At 40.6% G+C, this 17,237-nt stretch overlaps 1 protein-coding gene and 1 long non-coding RNA gene across 2 annotated transcripts in view; one reads left to right on the forward strand and one right to left on the reverse strand.

Annotated features, from left to right (window-relative positions):
* LRMDA (leucine rich melanocyte differentiation associated) overlaps positions 1–17,237 on the forward strand; it is a 734,468-nt gene that overhangs the window by 552,473 nt on the left and 164,758 nt on the right.
* LOC309343161 lies at positions 2,445–10,197 on the reverse strand. The gene is made up of 3 exons (XR_014157137.1): positions 10,077–10,197; positions 3,709–3,791; positions 2,445–2,681 (listed from the first exon to the last, which is right to left on the reverse strand). It is a non-coding gene; the product is annotated as an uncharacterized lncRNA (long non-coding RNA).

Consider the following 17,237-nt stretch of genomic DNA (forward strand, 5'->3'; position numbering starts at 1 on the left):
CAATCAGGAGTCCACCCAGCAGGAGCTGCTTACCATATATTAGCAACAGATCTATTCAAGTAAAGTGGCAAGCCATATCTGCAGTTATTACTTCAAAGTGATGCAATTACAAAAAGAAAAAAAAATTGCAAAAAAATGCTTGCATGTGCTGTAATAAATCACAAGAAGACTAAATTTTCCAGGTGCCGTATTCATGATAGTGAGCCTTGGTACACATCAGAGGAACTTTATAACGTTTGCACATCCAACTAGGGCAATAGTCTAGTTGAAAGATATGTGATGGATGGGTCTTGTGGTATTGCAGACTATGGGGTGCTTGTTTTGAAGTTTGAGTTAGGGTGGTCATGTTTATCCTTTACAGTGAAGAGTCCTCTGTTTGAAGGATCTAGCAGAGGACGGTCTCTGGAAAAAGTCCTCTCTTTGAAAAATTGCCTGGTTGAAGTCTGGATTAAAGATAAAGAGTTAGAGGAAGGGAGAGCAGGGGCTTTGAAGTTGCCCTTCAAAAGATGCCACCACAAGAGCAGGCACACAAGTGATCTGATCTCAGCCTTCTTCTCTATGGTGAGATCAGGGCTTTTTTCCAGCTGGAACTTGCCAGAACTCAGTTCCGGCACCTCTTGAGTGTGTGCCATTGCCATTCTAAGAGAACGAGGGAGATGTTCGTGATGAGTTCCAGCACCTCTTTTTCTAGAAAAATAGCACTGGTTGAGATGTATGAGATTTCTATTTAAATTATTGTTATTATTTCTAAATATACACAAAATGTAGCATATGTAGATGTGTCCTCTTTTTTGATATGTAACTGACCACCCTTATTTTACCTTGTGCATTTGTGCACATTTCAGGTGTACAGTATTTGAAATTTGCATAAGCTCAGTGCATTCTAAGAAAACCATGACCTGCTGCAAATTTAAGGTCCTGCAAAAATAAAATAAAATAAAAAATACAGAACTGATGGTGCGGACGCTTGTTAACAATGAACACTGGGTTGGTCACTATTAGATAGGCTTTTGGTCTGATTCAGCAGGGCTTTTCTTATATTTTGTGACTTGTGACTTGCTTTTATAGAGATCCCCTTTACACAATGCCTGCACTGCCTTTGGGGTGTGTGGGAGAAATCTGCATGTCCATTTTTAAAAGTTCATGTCAGTGTCAGCAAAGAACAAACAGTTGCCAAACAGGAGCTACCTTTTTAAGCATCTATTCTGAGGAACTCAGCTTGTACATGAACCTAAGAGAGGCGCAGAAGCTCATGACCCTCTCAGTATGAATTATGGGCAGAAGACTAGTTTCAAAGGCAAAGGTCATGATTTTGCAATACTTTTAACATGTTGCGAGATGGATAAACTTAAGGAGCATCACTAGTGGCAGCCATTAACATAGGATGTGAGCTACCATCAGCTCCTGTCAGGAATGTCTGTCAGTGTGCCATGGAGACTTTCCACTTGTTCACAGCAATCCATGAGGGAAGCCATTGTTCTCATTATGGCTTTGCATTGTGGATCAATGGCCCAGTACCGCCTGTTTCAAGCGGTCTCCGCTTGGCTTTCATAATGCATAAACCGGCCCTAAGCCATCAAACTTTATGAAATCTCCCTTGTAGCAGAGTTATAGCAGCGGACTAAAACAATGGAGCATCTCTACCATAAACTGAGTGGTTAGGACAGTTACTTAAGGAGAATATTATAACATTTTCTATTCTACAAGGGTATATTTCCTTCTCAGAAATGACAAGCATGCTTGTTTAAATTTGTGTTTTACCTCACTGTTCCAAATCCAATTGCTTCTGATGTATCAGGGAAGAACGTTTATGAAGCAACCACAATGTATAAAGAAAAACATTTTTTCATTTCAGTATCTTCCAGGTCTTTCCAAGCCTCCATTACTTGGGCTGTCACCCCGTCACTGCCTGAGGTGCATTCCAGCTCTCTGCTAAAGAATATGCTTTCCCACTAATGGGGATGTTCTTGCAATGGGAAATGTAATTTTCCACTCCATTACAAGTAGTGTGTAAAAGGACCTTTTTCCTCACTGCACACAGATCAGTTCCCAATGAAATCCTATTCACTAAATATTACAATAGCAGACTCCACTTCAAACACAGGTGCTTGTCATGGTGCTGGGCAAACAGCCTGGATCAACCATGAACAAAACCTGCACATTCGATGTTTGGATGTCTATCACAATTTAACAAAAATAGGGGGGGAATCAGCATGCTTAGTGAAGGGAGGCAAGAGAAGGATGATAAAGAAAGGACTTAATGGTGTGTTCCTCTGACTATTTCCCTGCTGTTTTGCTCTTAAATCTAACGATCATGCGCATACTAGGAGTAAGTCATGTTATACCTGCAAAACTCTAATGATGAAAAATAACCAAGCAGTTTCCTTTAGAGAAAGCAAAATGCAAAACATTGGAACAAAACCATAGCGCTAATAACAATAACCTTGGGCATTAAATAATATATTTACGTGGTGACACATTTCTCTGCCACATTTTCAGTAGCATGCATTTTGATCATTACACAAGATGCTGTCCTGTGCCCGCAGCATGAAGAAAGAGAGAGGAGTGAAATTGCTGCAGGGATTAAGCTAAAATGGCCACAATTACAGCTTGGTGTCCTGATCTGGAACCAGCTTCTCTGCTTACAGCGGAACCCACAGCCTGTCTGCTCAGAGAGGAGTCTGTAAAAAAAAGGCCAGGTTAGGATATCCAGTTATATAAACTACTTCTTCTGAGATGGGCTGCCTATGCATAAGTGCCCTCTGAGGTCCCATAAAGGATCTCCATGGGGTCACGGGGAGGGGCGGGATGTAATGGAAGCTGCAACCAATCCAGCATATTGAGTTGGATCGTTGGATTCAGCCTAGCCCGATTGGCCCTGCCTCTCCAAGATCCTAGGCAGATGTCTCCCCAAAAATCAAATAGGCTTTTAAATGGAAGAACTCTGGGTTGAGCCTGGGGTCTTCTGCATGCTTAGAATGTGTTCAACCACTGAGTTAGGCTATTATTGCATACTTTGGATGCAGTCAAAGCAAAAGGCTGTTGTTCAGTTTATCCACTGTGCTCTACCATAGAAGCTTTTGCAAAAGTAAATTTATATTATCACAGTAAACCAGCCAATCATACCTCATCCATTCATTTATGGGCCTATGTGCACTTACATGCACATAATATTCATGTTGGAGGTACCAACAAGACAAATTGCCTCTGGGGCATGCTCATAGTAGGATTCAAGATGGAACATTGTGGAAATGTTTTGACTACACACAAACACACTTGTAAAGTGTAACTTGCGCACATTTAACCTGCATGGATTCAGCTTTATACATTTGGCAAAAAAGGGGGGGCAGGTGTCCGGGAATTTTTTTTGGCTTTATGTGAGATTTCCAGAACGTACGTTGAGAGTCGCCTTTATACGCATAGACACAGGCACTTATATACACGCTATACGTGTGTATATGTTTTCTGGAGAAATGGCTAGAAATTCTAAGCAGAACGGGGCTTTTAATAAATTTTGCAAATGTGGTTGGAATTCCATGACAATGATGACTACCATCAATCTTGGAATTCAGCTTCCCAAACTCATCCGGCTCCGAACCTTCATTTTCAGCCTGTGAAAGTGCTTATATTGGCAAAATGGCTTGCAGAGTAGTCTCTGCTAAACAAAACAAAACCTCAAAGGGGCTCCCTACAGTCAGGGTCACAGACCTTCATTCCTTATGGCTGCATGGCTTCTCCTCACCTTCCCTTGGCTGTTGGCCTATATGGGCAAGCGCCACTGAATACCTGATCTGGAAAGAGTGAACAGCGTATTGCAGCAAGTACGCTGAGTTGAGCCCGCCCTATTTGCATAAAATGAGTCCCAACTTGATTTTCAGTCTGCTTGTTGTGCCTTTCATTTCAGCTTCCTGAGTAGCAGGAGCAGCAGTTGTTATTATCAATGCTTTTTTGTGATAGTACACCTTGAAACAGATTATCAATCAACTTTCAAAGTGTATACCGAAGCAAATGCTTGAAATACTAGTCTTTTGTTGTGTATTTATATTTTAGTGTTGCAGTTTGTTCGTTAACGTTAAACAGTCCCTGCCAGTTATAAACAGCAGAAGGTTGCATGATAACCAGCCATTTTACACCTTTTCATTTGCAGCTTCCTCGTGAAGAAATGCTTTTGCATAATAGCTTGTTTTTAATTTTAAAAGGACAAAACATATTGTTTGTGACTTCCTGCTGGCATCCGACCTAATTCCAAAGCTTTCAAACTTAGCTTGCAATAGCCAGTGAAGCAGTATGTGTTTGTGTGTGCTATTTTAGCTTTATATCTGTATTTGTAGTCAGTGCATAATAGCTCATTCTAAGAGGATCGCTTCAAGGGGATATTATCTTTCTCTTCAAAGGTAATGGCTGAAAGAAACAATGGTTTAAAGCCATTTTGAGGTTAGAAACCTCTACTTAGGAAATGAAAGTTAATTTGATTAGAAAAGATGCTTAATTAAGTCTTTCGACTATAAGTTTGCCATTAAGGAGAACTCTCCATGTCGTACGTTTCAAAGGAAGGCAGATTACAGTTTAGAGATAATTACTTCTCTTTCTGAAATGATACTTGTCCTAATTTTATTAAAATGAATATGATCAAGGTCCTCAATCAAATGACAAAGAAAGCAGTCAACCAATTACACTTAGCATGGTCAAATACATGTGCTCTACTTCCATGTTATGCAGTAGATCTTAATTAAAGCTGCTGTCATAAGTTACAGCTCAATATAGGAGAAGGTGGTTCATACTCAGGAATGTGTCTAACAGTCGCTGAAAAGAAACCGATTGAACTGATGGATACTTCACTCCAAGTTGGGGAAATGTGTTTTGGGCAAGTTTTCTGAGTTCTTTGGGGTTTTATGTTCTTCTCGAGAAGAACAGTTCTGCCATTAATTTAAGAGAGAAGAAATGTCCAATCATTTTGGAGTATTCAACTGGAGGCCTGCAAACTGAAAGTAGCCCCTGAAAATATTGTTACAGGTTAGTGGGAGAACAGATCCCTGGCTGCAAGATTTCCCCCTCTAGATTCTTGGGTGCTGGGGTTTAATCAGAGCTGACAGGTTGAGCTTTTATTTTTATCTAACTACTTTGGATCCATCCTTGATGGAAATACGGAGATGATAAGTGAAATTGCTACCATCCTATCCACAGTGATACATCCTATCTAAGGTGAGCCCTTCTCTATGTTCTGATATGGCCTGATACTAGGTTTATTATTATTATTATTATTGATTTTCCATTTTATAATATTTAATCACATCATCATTATTCACTTTACTTCTTTAGCTCTTAAGAGCATATTGACTCCCCTCCCTCCCACTTCGTGGTTTTCAAAGTTAACCTCTGTATCATAGCATTTATACATTTTCCAATTTACAATTCACTCATCTGAAGTGTCTTAATTTTAAATAAATATAAAAAAGGTAAATACAGTTAATGTTGCAAGTCTTCTTACAACCCTGCCTGTGTTGCTAGTTGCTTACAATGGTCCTTCAAATATTGTATAGATTTACTACGGTCTTTTTAGAATGCTTGATCACGCTTGTTTCGGATTTTCCCGGTCAGCTTTGCCAGTCCCGCAAAGTCCATCACCTTCATCTGCCACTCTTCTTTCGTTAGTACTTCTTGTTCCTTCCATTGGCCTGATACTAGGTTGATCAGGTCACACAAGTTGGCCTTATCTATGGCTGCACCCCAGGAGTGGAATTCTCTCCCATGGGATTGTTTCTATGAATACTTTATTATTGTTGTTATTATTATTATTATTATTATTATTAACCTGGGTTTTTATGCTGACTCTGATGGCTTTGATTGATTTAACTGCCATGTGATCTCTTATTGTTATTTCAGAATTGTTTTAATTTTTGATTACTATGATTGTTTGCTTGTAATTCTTGAATGCTGTTAGCTATCTTGCATGCTCTTTTATAGTCAAAACGAGGATATACATGGCGTGGTAATGCAGAGGCAGGTTTTTTCACTGGTGGCACCACTGTTGTGCTGAAACATGAGAGTCCCCATCAGTGTTGGCATTCCAGCAGCTCCTAAAGACACACCTTTTACGCAGAGCATTAAATTGTTATGCAGTTATTTTATTTTTTACTGTATATATTAATTAAGGATGCTCACCACAGAGCCTAGGACTTGCCGATCAGAAGTTCGAATCCCTGTGACGGGGTGAGCTCCTGTTGCTCGGTCCCTGCTCCTGCCAGCCTAGCAGTTCGAAAGCACGTCAAAGTAGATAAATAGGTACTGCTCCGGAGGGAAGGTAAACGGCGTTTCCGTGCGCTGCTCTGGTTCACCAGAAGTGGCTTAGTCATGCTGGCCACATGATCCGGAAGCTGTACACCGGCTTCCTCAGCCAATAAAGCGAGATGAGCACCGTAACCCCAGAGTCAGTCACGACTGGACCTAATGGTCAAGGGTCCCTTTACCTTTACCTTAATGTTACATTCCCTTCTATCATCAACTATGCTGGTGGACCCAGTATGTAGGAAACTGAGGCCTGATTGCTTCAAGTCTTCTGGTATCAGACTGTCAAACAGAGAAACCCAGTCATGTATGAATGGCCTAAAGCAGGCAGCAAGTGACTAGCAGAAGCACCCTGGAAGTCCTTGCTTGGGCAGAAGTTATCACCTTGGGACACTATCCCTGAAGTAACTACCTTTCAGGCCTTGACTATGTGGACAAGAAAAGCTGTCCATTATGTATCAACATGGCCATGATTTCCAAGTCTGCAGGACAGTGACGCGATCACAACTGGAACCTATAGGAACTTTGATGGAATAGTTTACTGGTTATTTAGCATGTTAGGTTGCAGCTAGGGTAGGTTTAGCCTTTGGCTAAACAATGGAAGCATCCTCGATCAATATGGAGTTACTATTCAGAATTCATGTTGCTTTTATGTGCTTTTACACAGTTCTGCCTTATAAAAATATTTCCTATGGGTGAGCTCCTAAGTATTATGGTATATGTGGGCTATCAATACAGTTTATAAGGTGTTAGAATGTCAGAAATATAAAATTGCTCAGGGTTGCAAGTGGATTATTTCTATAGTACTGACACCAGGATTTGTTATCTAACACCAGGAGTGTGTGCCAACTTCATTAAAGTTTAAAAATTCACAGTTGAAATATTGCCTTGAACCTCATTTTCTAATTCTGGCATGTCTCCTGTTAACCTTCCTCCTCCCATCCTCAATTTTTATTTTGCTGTGTGCAAGCTGATGCAATGTTATTAAATGCTCTAAAAGAACAGTTGCAATAAATGGCTCCCTTTTTCTTGATTAACAGGATTCTCTATCTCCTGTGTTTGAAGCTATAAATTAATTGCTGTCCGTGGAAAAATTGCAATCAAGGCTGCTCATGGATTATAAGATTTTTATGTAGCCTTGCATTTTTCGCACCTCCTTTTCTGCTACCAAATATTTCAGGAGCACCCCCCCCCCCATCTTTTGGTTGCGCCCTTTCATCTAGCATCGCTTTGTGTTTTCTGGAAACACTGGACTTTCTGAAAAAAGGATTTGGATAGTAAAATAAACTTGCGAGTGAAGCTCTGCAGACAAATATTCACATTCACAGCTGTTGCTTCACCAGGAATCCAAGGTTCAAATCCCCACTCACTGAGCTCACTGAGTGATATTGGGCAAGCCACTAACCCTCAACTTAACCTACCCCACAGGGTTGTTGTGATGGTAATATGGTTGGGAGTAGGTGGAAACCCTGTATCTCACACAGAACTCTTGGAGAAAAGCTGGGATATAAATGTAAACAAACAAATAAATAAAATGTTATGTGAAAGTGAGCTGTCAGTTAGCTATTGCCTGGGTATAATAACAGCATCCTTTAGGATTGTTGAGCTGAACTTACCTATCCCCACTCCCCACCCCCCATTTCAATATCAAAATTAGAATTTACTGTAACTGATAATCTTCCTTGGCAACATTATTGTGGAACTTAGATGGCAATTGAAACATACTGATTAACTATTGAAAGTATTTGTGTGTGCTTCGTTCAAGTCCTGGGTACCAAGTATGGCTCAAATAAGTGTTTGGGCTGTACAGTGGTACCTCAGGCTAAGTACTTAATTCGTTCCGGAGGTCCGTACTTAACCTGAAACTGTTCTTAACCTGAAGCACCACTTTAGCTAACGGGGCCTCCTGCTGCCAGAGCACGATTTCTGTTCTCATCCTGAAGCAAAGTTCTTAACCTGAAGCACTATTTCTGCGTTAGCGGAGTCTGTAACCTGAAGCGTATGTAACCTGAAGCGTATGTAACCTGAAGCGTTTGTAACCTGAGGTACCACTGTATATCGCAATGTCCAAGCTTGGAGAAGGTCCCTGATGACAAAGGAAGGTCCAAAGTGTTTCTTCCATTCAGTTTCCAGGGGGATTTACAGAACAAAAAACAGTCATAGCAATTTGCAACAAAGGGTGATGGATCAACAGGTAGAAAAGTAGTGCTTTAACCTTTCTCCTCGGGAAGGTTTTTCCTTTCAAAACCATCACCCCTAAACTGCTATTCTCCTTCAAAGAGAAAAGATCAGACCTGTATTCTCACCCAGTAGAGGATAGTTCATTTGTTTTGTTTAAGGATCTCCTGCCCTTCCAAAACTGATTTTTGTTTGCTTGCTTTAAAAGGGAAAGTTACGTATGACTGTGTGTAGCGTGGATGTGAGCAAAAGCTCAAGCAGTGTGTGTGTGTGTGTGTGTGTGTGTGTGTGTGTGTGTGTATTTCTATCTATCTATCTATCTATCTATCTATCTATCTATCATCTATCTATCTATCTATATCTATCTATCCCTCTGCTTAAACTCTCCCCCAGTCCATGTGACCAAGAGTTAGATAAATAGTTCTGGCCTAGCTCTGAAACACACACTGAAATTAAATGGCGGAACTGTGCTGCTGTGTGGGAGATGAGCAGTGCCTGCATTTCTAATAGCAGTAGCCTCAGGAGTCTGCTGTTTATTTATCAATTGTTAATTGACTCGATGTTTACTCATGATTGCAAACAGATGATTAATTTATCCCAGACTTTTATGACTATGATAGTGAAGAGATCATTAGAAAAACGGATTATAATAGAGTTCTCTGCACTTATGAGCCTTCTAATAAAGATTGACTAATACAATTAGATATAGCTTTATAACAAATACTATTAAACTGACTCTGGATTTTTATTTAAATGCACTGGCCTGCTATCTTAAACTTATTAGCCATGTGTGGGTTAAGGAGAACCCCCTGCCTGCGCTGTTTACTCTGCTCTCGCCATCAGAGATTAAAGCTGCAGCATGCTTGGAGGGCAAGTTGTGGTATTATGTTATTTGTTCGAACACATTTCTCTGTCAACCTTCCCCACCATCAAAAAGACTGCCACAAATTAGTGGGGGGGGGAGGGAAATACCATTTTATTTGTAGGCTTTTAAATGGGGATCATTTTCAAACTTTGGTGCTGAGGATCAGTTGATTGAGATAATGCAGGGAACTAGCATTAGGCTCATTCATTTGAAGCGGCTGGCATGTTATTTGCATAAATCCATTTAATAGAAGGATGGATTAGAATTACCTGGGATTATATTAAAAAAAACAACCCTACGAAACATTTCCCCCCCTACCAGAAAATCCTCTTTCTCTCTTTAATTCTGAAGCAGAAGTTTGTGGATGGGGTAGAAAACAGAATATAGCATATACACATATAGCATATAGCATATACACATATAGCATATACACATATGTGGAGTAGTGGGATATTGGACTGTTGCAATATATGGGTCCAAATCCCTATTGAACCATGAAATTCATGGGATGACTCGGGTCAGTCCCTGTGATCTACTCTACACATGCCTCAGGATGAAGTGATAGACTATGTACCAGACTGTCAGTGGAAAATACCAATTTAAAACGGGACTTTCATCTTACAATGAAACTCAACTCTATGCTGGTTTTTATTTCTTCTAGAGAGATATTACGCATAGGAGAACGCAAATATGTGATTTTTCACCAACAGCATGGAATGATTTTAGCCCAGCTCTTGACCTAGCATACCACACAGAATAAAATGGATAAAACCATTGTCTTCTTCAGTGGCATCAGGGAGCAGGAATGTGGGGGGAGGACGACATCATCTGCTGCAGCAGAATTTGCCAGTGTTGTAGGCTTGTGGTGGTGATAGTGACTGAAAGACAGGTTTGGTTTGGCATATGATCCCATTGTTAGGTATGTTAGGCTCAGGCAATGACTGTCTCAAGATGAACTTCATAGCTGATAGGAAAATGAACCTAGGTCTCCAGCCAAAGCCCAATGTCATAACCACTAAACCATTTTTTACTACCTTCTTATTCTGTCACTGTGAGCTGATGCTAATAAAAAGGGCACCATGCTATCTGACATGTACCGTATTTTTTGCACCATAACACTCACTTTTTCCCTCCTAGAAAGTAAGGGGAAATGTCTGTGCGTGTTATGGAGCGAATGCCTGCGGGTGGCGGGGAATCTGCTGCAGTCGTGAGCAGAGGATCCATGGTTCCCCTTCCTTTCCTCCTCCGTGACAAAGCATGGATCCACATGGATCCTCAGGATTTTTGCATTGGGCTACTCCAAACTCACTGTCAGATCACATGTCTGTGGCCACAGCATGAACCACAAAAATCATATATCCACTATTTCGTTTAGAATATTTTTTTTCTTGTTTTCCTCCTCTAAAAACTATGTGCGTGTTATGGTCTGGTGCGTGTTATAGAGTGAAAAATATGTTATATACATATACATATATAAATATACATATACATATACATATACATATACATATACATATACATATACATATACATATACATATACATATACATATACATATAATTTAACAGCTGCTTGCAGTTGCGGGCTCTCCTTGAGGGCATGGCTATGGACTTACTCTGCTAGTGTGGTTTCAGGGACAAACTCCTGCCTTCAAAATTTTATCACTCTACTGCTGATATTCTGCCTTGAGTTCACTGGAGGAAAAACAGGTTTAAACTGATAATATGTTGAACATCACATAACAAAACTTATCACTTGCTTTCCCATTAAAACCTCATAAATTAGCTAAGAATACCCTCTTAATTTAAAGTTCATGCCCTGGTTTATATAGGATTTGCACAAAGGAAATGAACTCTTGGTCAGATAATTCCCACTTTCCACAGTATAGAATTGTATAGTTCTGAATACCAGGGACTAGAGACAAACAAAAGGAAGTCCATGTTTTCCTTGGTAATTCCCTCAGTTATCTCAGAAGCAGGCTTGTAAGTGCTTCCTGTTGGAAAACAGAATACGTGTCTCGACTGGTTGGAACCGGAAAGGCAGTTCTGAAATGCAAACATTCCATACTCCTCTCACTCCTTTTTTGATGTTACATACCACTTAGATCAGGAGTGGGGAAACCTTTGACCCTCCAGGTGTTGCTGAACTACAACTTCCATCAGCCAATGGCCAGGGGTGACAGGTGTTGTAGTTCAACAATATTTGGAGGACCAAAGGTTCTCCACACTTGACATAGGACTCGGCTACACTGGAAAAGAAAAAAACACTTTATATTCATTGTTTATGTATTCTAACACTGTGACACCAGAGGGCGCTGTGGAGTTCTGGTTTTTCTAACCCGATTTCTCATTCAAAGTTTGCAACGTGTTTAACTGAAACGCTTCTTTGATATGTAGACCTGATTCAAATAATCCTCTGTGTAAAAGAGATCCTAACCACATGATTGGGCTCCAGTTCATGCATTTATTATGTTTTAATGCTATCCTGGCATGGGTTTACTAGACTGAGTGGGAATCAACTTGCCAGTGTCCCCATGCAAACTAGTGGACCTGTGTGGGAAGAGCATTCAGAACATTACTGCTGGTAGATGGAATTCTATTAACATGGCTGCAATTTTCATCAATTCTGGAAAAAGACAGTTTGAAACAAGGCTCTGTTGAGTCCAGCAGTGACAGCCCAACCCTGCCTTTCGACCCATTTCTACATTTTGAAAACACTTATTTAACTCAGGCGCCCAGTCTGAAGGCATTAGCAACAACTTTAAAGGAGTGTATACTGTATTTCCCCCTGGGGAAAATAATCTTCTATTTTATACAAGTGAAACATTGTGCATTATGTAATGGTAACTAGGATACATCTGGTCTCTGACAAGGTTTTGAAGAAATTTATTTTTTGAAAGCTGTTGTAACAAAAGTTTGTTCTCTGTCTTCAGATGTGAATTAGTTAAAACTAATTGTCTTTCAAGGTGTTTTTGTGTTTCGTTTTACTTCCAGATCTGTCCCCCACTTAACACATGAATAATGGACAGTGGTTTGGAAAAGTAAAGCAGCTTTTTTAAAAGGGAAAAACGTGTTGCTAGGGAATTTCATTTTTTATGTAGATGATGTATGGTTCCTTGAAGATTGTAAATCTGTGAAGATAGTTAAACAGAGTAGAAATGAATGTGTGGAGGAGAATGCTTACAGGCTTCATCCATTGTGTGTTGATCAAAATGAGTGTGTAAAGATCCACATGCCTAGACTCAAAATGCACAGTTGGTACGCTGCTTGTTTATAGAAAATGTGAGGGGAAAACAGCTGCCCCGCCAAGTGTAAGAATATTTTTTGCCCCTTAAAGTTTAACCCAACCTTTAGAAGACAATTAATTCACACCTTACTGAAATGTCTGAAAATTGCTAGACCGAATACTTCAGTTCAGCAATACTTAGTGTAATACATTATCTTCTAATGCATTCTGTACGTTCTTTGAGCAGTCCACAAGAGTATGTTGACCAGCCTATGGGCACACTAACTGATTGATACTGCCCTGTGCATTTTTCCAAAATCCCTTGGCTATTATGCATGTCTACTGGGCAATGGGATATGCAAGATGCCATACTCATCCTGCCAGTATTTATGTCAATTCCTCTTTCAACTCACCCTAACCACAACAACATAGTCTGCATTGTCATCCAAAGAAATAAAACAATAGGTTCATCTCACCATGCGAGTCCAGATCTCCTTTAGTGGATGAACCCATAACCCCTGGAAAGGACAGTGATTTCCAGTATGAGGAGCAATGTGTAAACAGAGGGCCTTGAAATATGAAATATACAGAACACCACAAAAGACTTAGGTTCTCTTTTTCCTGAAAAGCATTTCACTTCTGAGACATAGCAGAGTGTATGTAAGCTCCGTGTTTAACATGTACCTTTCTGCTGGAATGTCCACTGATTAATCCATTTCTGTCAACCAGGCAGGGCCTTTTAACCAGGCAGGGCCTTTTAACCAATCTAAATAATCTTTATGTTGTTTCTGTTCGCATCCTATAACCAGAAGCTCAGTATAGGCAATAGGCTTGTTAGTCTAGCTCTATTTGGGTATGAGGTTCATGTAGTTCTACATCACAGAGATTCCTATGTGCACCCAGCAGGCTCCCCTCTGCATACATGCCCTTGATGAAGGGGGCACAGCAATGGAAGTGGATCCAGTGGGTGCGGCTGCACTTATCCATGCCACACAATTGTAGTTTTCACTGTCAAGCACAAATGTCAGACTTTGTTTTGTCTGGACACAATTTGACATATCTGGTTATGATTACAGGGCAGCAACCAATAGCTATATCTTGGATGCTATGATGTGTAAACTTTTGATATTTATAGAATTCAAACATATAATATCCTCAGTAATCTTTACAGCATCTCTGGAAATTTAGCCAGTTTTGTGCTCACATGGCATACAGGAGGAGCAGACCGAGAGAGCATGCCTTGGCTCAGAGTTAGTGATTTCTTGGCTGGGCCAAAATTTGAATCTGAGATTTTCTGGTTCATAGCTCAGTCTCTTAACCACTGCACAAACTTTCTTTGCTAGCAAAGCTAACCTTTTCACTAAAGCAAAGTTACAATACTTTATGAAGTGGCTGGGCAGTGGAAAATGAAAACTTACATGAGAAATGAAATGGAAAACCTCTCAGGACTTGTGTGTAGCCTCCATTCTGTGAGGCTTATTTAAACAATATGGGCTGGGTATTGTGTGTCTGACTTGGCGCAAATTCGCAGGTCTTATACATTTCATTATTTACAGGAAAGAAATTAGCAGGAATGAGTAGAGTGGAAGTCACTCTAATCCCAAAGCTCTCTATGGAATTGTGGTCGAGCTTGCTGTGTCAATGCAGTTTAGCCCTCACAACATTTACAAATAGGCAAGAACTAGCTGAAGATCATGAAGTCAGCAGAAGACTTATGAAGCAAAGGATTAACTCAACTGCTGTTTGTTCTTTCTAATTCTTTCTGTTTATATTAGACAGAAAGGAGAAGTTGACAGTTGTATTACAGTGTCAGAGCGTGTATGGGATTGAAACAATATGCTTTTGAGGAAGCCAAGTATAGTCCCTGTTGTGGAAATAGTTAGATTTACTTCTTTCCTTTCAAACTGTGCTGGGTTACCCAAACTTCTTATTAACTGGGATTCCTACAAACCATGCCTTCTCTTCTTGCCTCTGAGAACTACATGAAGATGTTGCTTCCTTGAAGGTGAGAGGCTGGCCATTGTGACTTGATGATGATGCTGCCTCCTTGAAGGAGAGAAAAAAGCCACTGTGACCTCATGATGATGTTGGCTCCATGAAGGAGAGAGCCTGGCAATTGTGACCTCATGCTGATGCTGCTTCCTTGAACGAGAGAAAAAGCCACGGTGACCTCATGATGATGTTGTCTCCCTGAAGGAGAGAGGCTGGCCGTTGTGACCTCATGATGATGTTGCCTCCCTGAAGGAGAGAGGGTGGCCACTGTGACCTCATGATGATACTGCCTCCCTGAAGGAGAGAAAAAAGCCACTGTGACTTCATGATGATGTTGCCTCCCTGAAAGAGAGAGGCGGCCACTGTGACCTCATGATGATGTTGCCTCCCTGAAGGATAGAAAAAAGCAACTGTGACGCATGATGATGGTGCCTCCCTGAAGAAGAGAAAAAAGCTACTGTGACCTCATGATGATGTTGCCTCCTTGAAGGAGAGCGGCTGGCCATTGTGACCTCATGTTGATATTGCCTCCCTAAAGGATAGAGGCGGCCACTGTGACATCATGATAATGTTGACTCCCTGAAGGAGAGAAAAAAGCCACTGTGACATGGAGGAAGAGGTGTAAAGCAGGGTGTTCAAAATGCTGCTCCTGCTGCTTGTTGGCCTACTGGAAAAGCACCATTGTGAACATTTGAAAACTGTGGCCATTCAACTTGATCTTGAAGAAATTCAGTATAAATCTCAGTTTGCAGTTCTAAGTGACTTTGCTTGCTTTTCTATGGACACAATCAAGAATTTGACCCCAAGCTCTTTTTGTGATAAACAAAACTCCTCTAAATGTTGATTTAAATGTTCACGTAGAATGTAGGTTTTGCTGGCACATTCATCATTGCAGTGGAAATCAGGCACAGAGGGTTGCAGCACTCAGTTGCAAGATGAATGTTCACAGTAGGTTTGACAAAAATTGCACATTTTGATGATAAATGCCAGAATATTCTGAGTAATATTTGGCTTTGTTGGGATCTCTATATTCAGTAAAATTCTGCCTTTTGTGAATTCTAGGGAAAGAACTTAAAACTCTGAAATCTGACATTGCAAATGACTTTAAATGTATCTATAAGCCTTAGTGGGGCCATAGTTGTTCTTGTGAGTCAAATGTCTCACCTTTCAAAGCTGCAGTTATTCTTCATTCTTGTTTTAGAAGCTGGAAATCTAGGCACAGGGAGGCCAAATCACTTGTACAAAGTAATTCAAAGCTTGGCATTTAATAGAAGTCTCAGGTCCAGTACATTAACCTCCAGATAGTTATTTCTGACCTTACGAAACAAGATGTTGGCTAACCATTAAGCCGATACTTTTGGATTTTGTTTTGGGGTTTTTTATTGCAAGTTTTAAAACATGAATGGTTCAAAGTCTTCCCTTGGGCTGAATTTAAATTTGCAATAGCTCCAGTTAACATTGCTGTTTTGTCAGAGTGTTTACCTTTAGAGGTGGGGGCCACACAGTTTGGTCATTGTTATGTGGTTTTAAAAATTGAATCTTCTTGGCACATGCCACATTAAATGATGCTGGCTGGGATCCACAGAGGAACTGTCTGTGCATGCACAGGCAGGAGACTGTTTGCCATTTTTCTCTTTTGGCAGCAGCATCTGTTGTCAGCTAGCAATATGCATTTCTGGAGCTCCTTCAGTTGGACCTGCAGAGGCTGCTGTAAGCAGGGGAAGGCTGCACAGGCACAGTGTACCTCCCAGTTTCCTATCCAGCCACTCCAACATTTCTTCCTTCCACAGCATTCCACATAATGTTTTTCAAGATTTGCATATATGCATTTTCACTATTGATTATTGACCCCCAAAGCACTCATTGGCTATTTATCCTGGGCTATTGCTCATTGTCTTTTGCTTGTTGAGAACACAGTAACCAAAATTTGCTCACATTCTCCATTCAGAAGTACAGTCTGGGCAGCTGGCTTAACTATATCAAAACATGCACAGCAAGCTGCTTCTTTCTTTCTTATTTTAACAGCTCCAGCAAGACTTTTGCTGACTTGTTCCTTGTTCAAGACATTTGTTTGTACATCTGATTTTCTCTTTAGCTGCATAGGACACACTAGCTTGAATTGAGACATCACATAATCTGTTTGTCAATTTAGATTACTAGGGCTTGCCGATCAGAAGGTTGGCGGTTCGAATCCCTGCGACGGAGTGAGCTCCCATTGCTCAGTCCCTGCTCCTGCCAACCTAGCAGTTCGAAAGCACGTCAAAGTGCAAGTAGATAAATAGGTACTGCTCTGGCGGGAAGGTAAATGGTGTTTCAGTGCACTGCTTTAGTTCACCACATGACCCGGAAGCTGTACGCTGGCTCCCTTGGCCAGTAAAGCGAGATGAGCGCCCCAACCCCAGAGTCGTCCACAACTGGACCTAATGGTCAGGGGTCCCTTTACTACTACTACTACTACTGCCACCACATTCCTATCTTCTCAGTCTTCAGTGATCATGTTAAATAACTCACTAAAAATAATAGAAGTAGTAGAGAGCAAACTTCAACTCTTGTGAAGCTTTGTATTTTTCTTATTTCAGGGTCATGTGAACAATGGGCATTAAAAACAAAAAAACTGCCAGTTCTCTATATGTTGTGTGCATGTTTTCTGCTGTTGTCCTCAGTCATTTCCCACATTTGTCAAGGCAAAGG

The sequence above is a fragment of the Podarcis erhardii genome (assembly GCF_964252035.2).
Source record: "Podarcis erhardii genome assembly, chromosome: 5".
NCBI classification, from domain to species: Eukaryota; Metazoa; Chordata; class Lepidosauria; order Squamata; family Lacertidae; genus Podarcis; species Podarcis erhardii.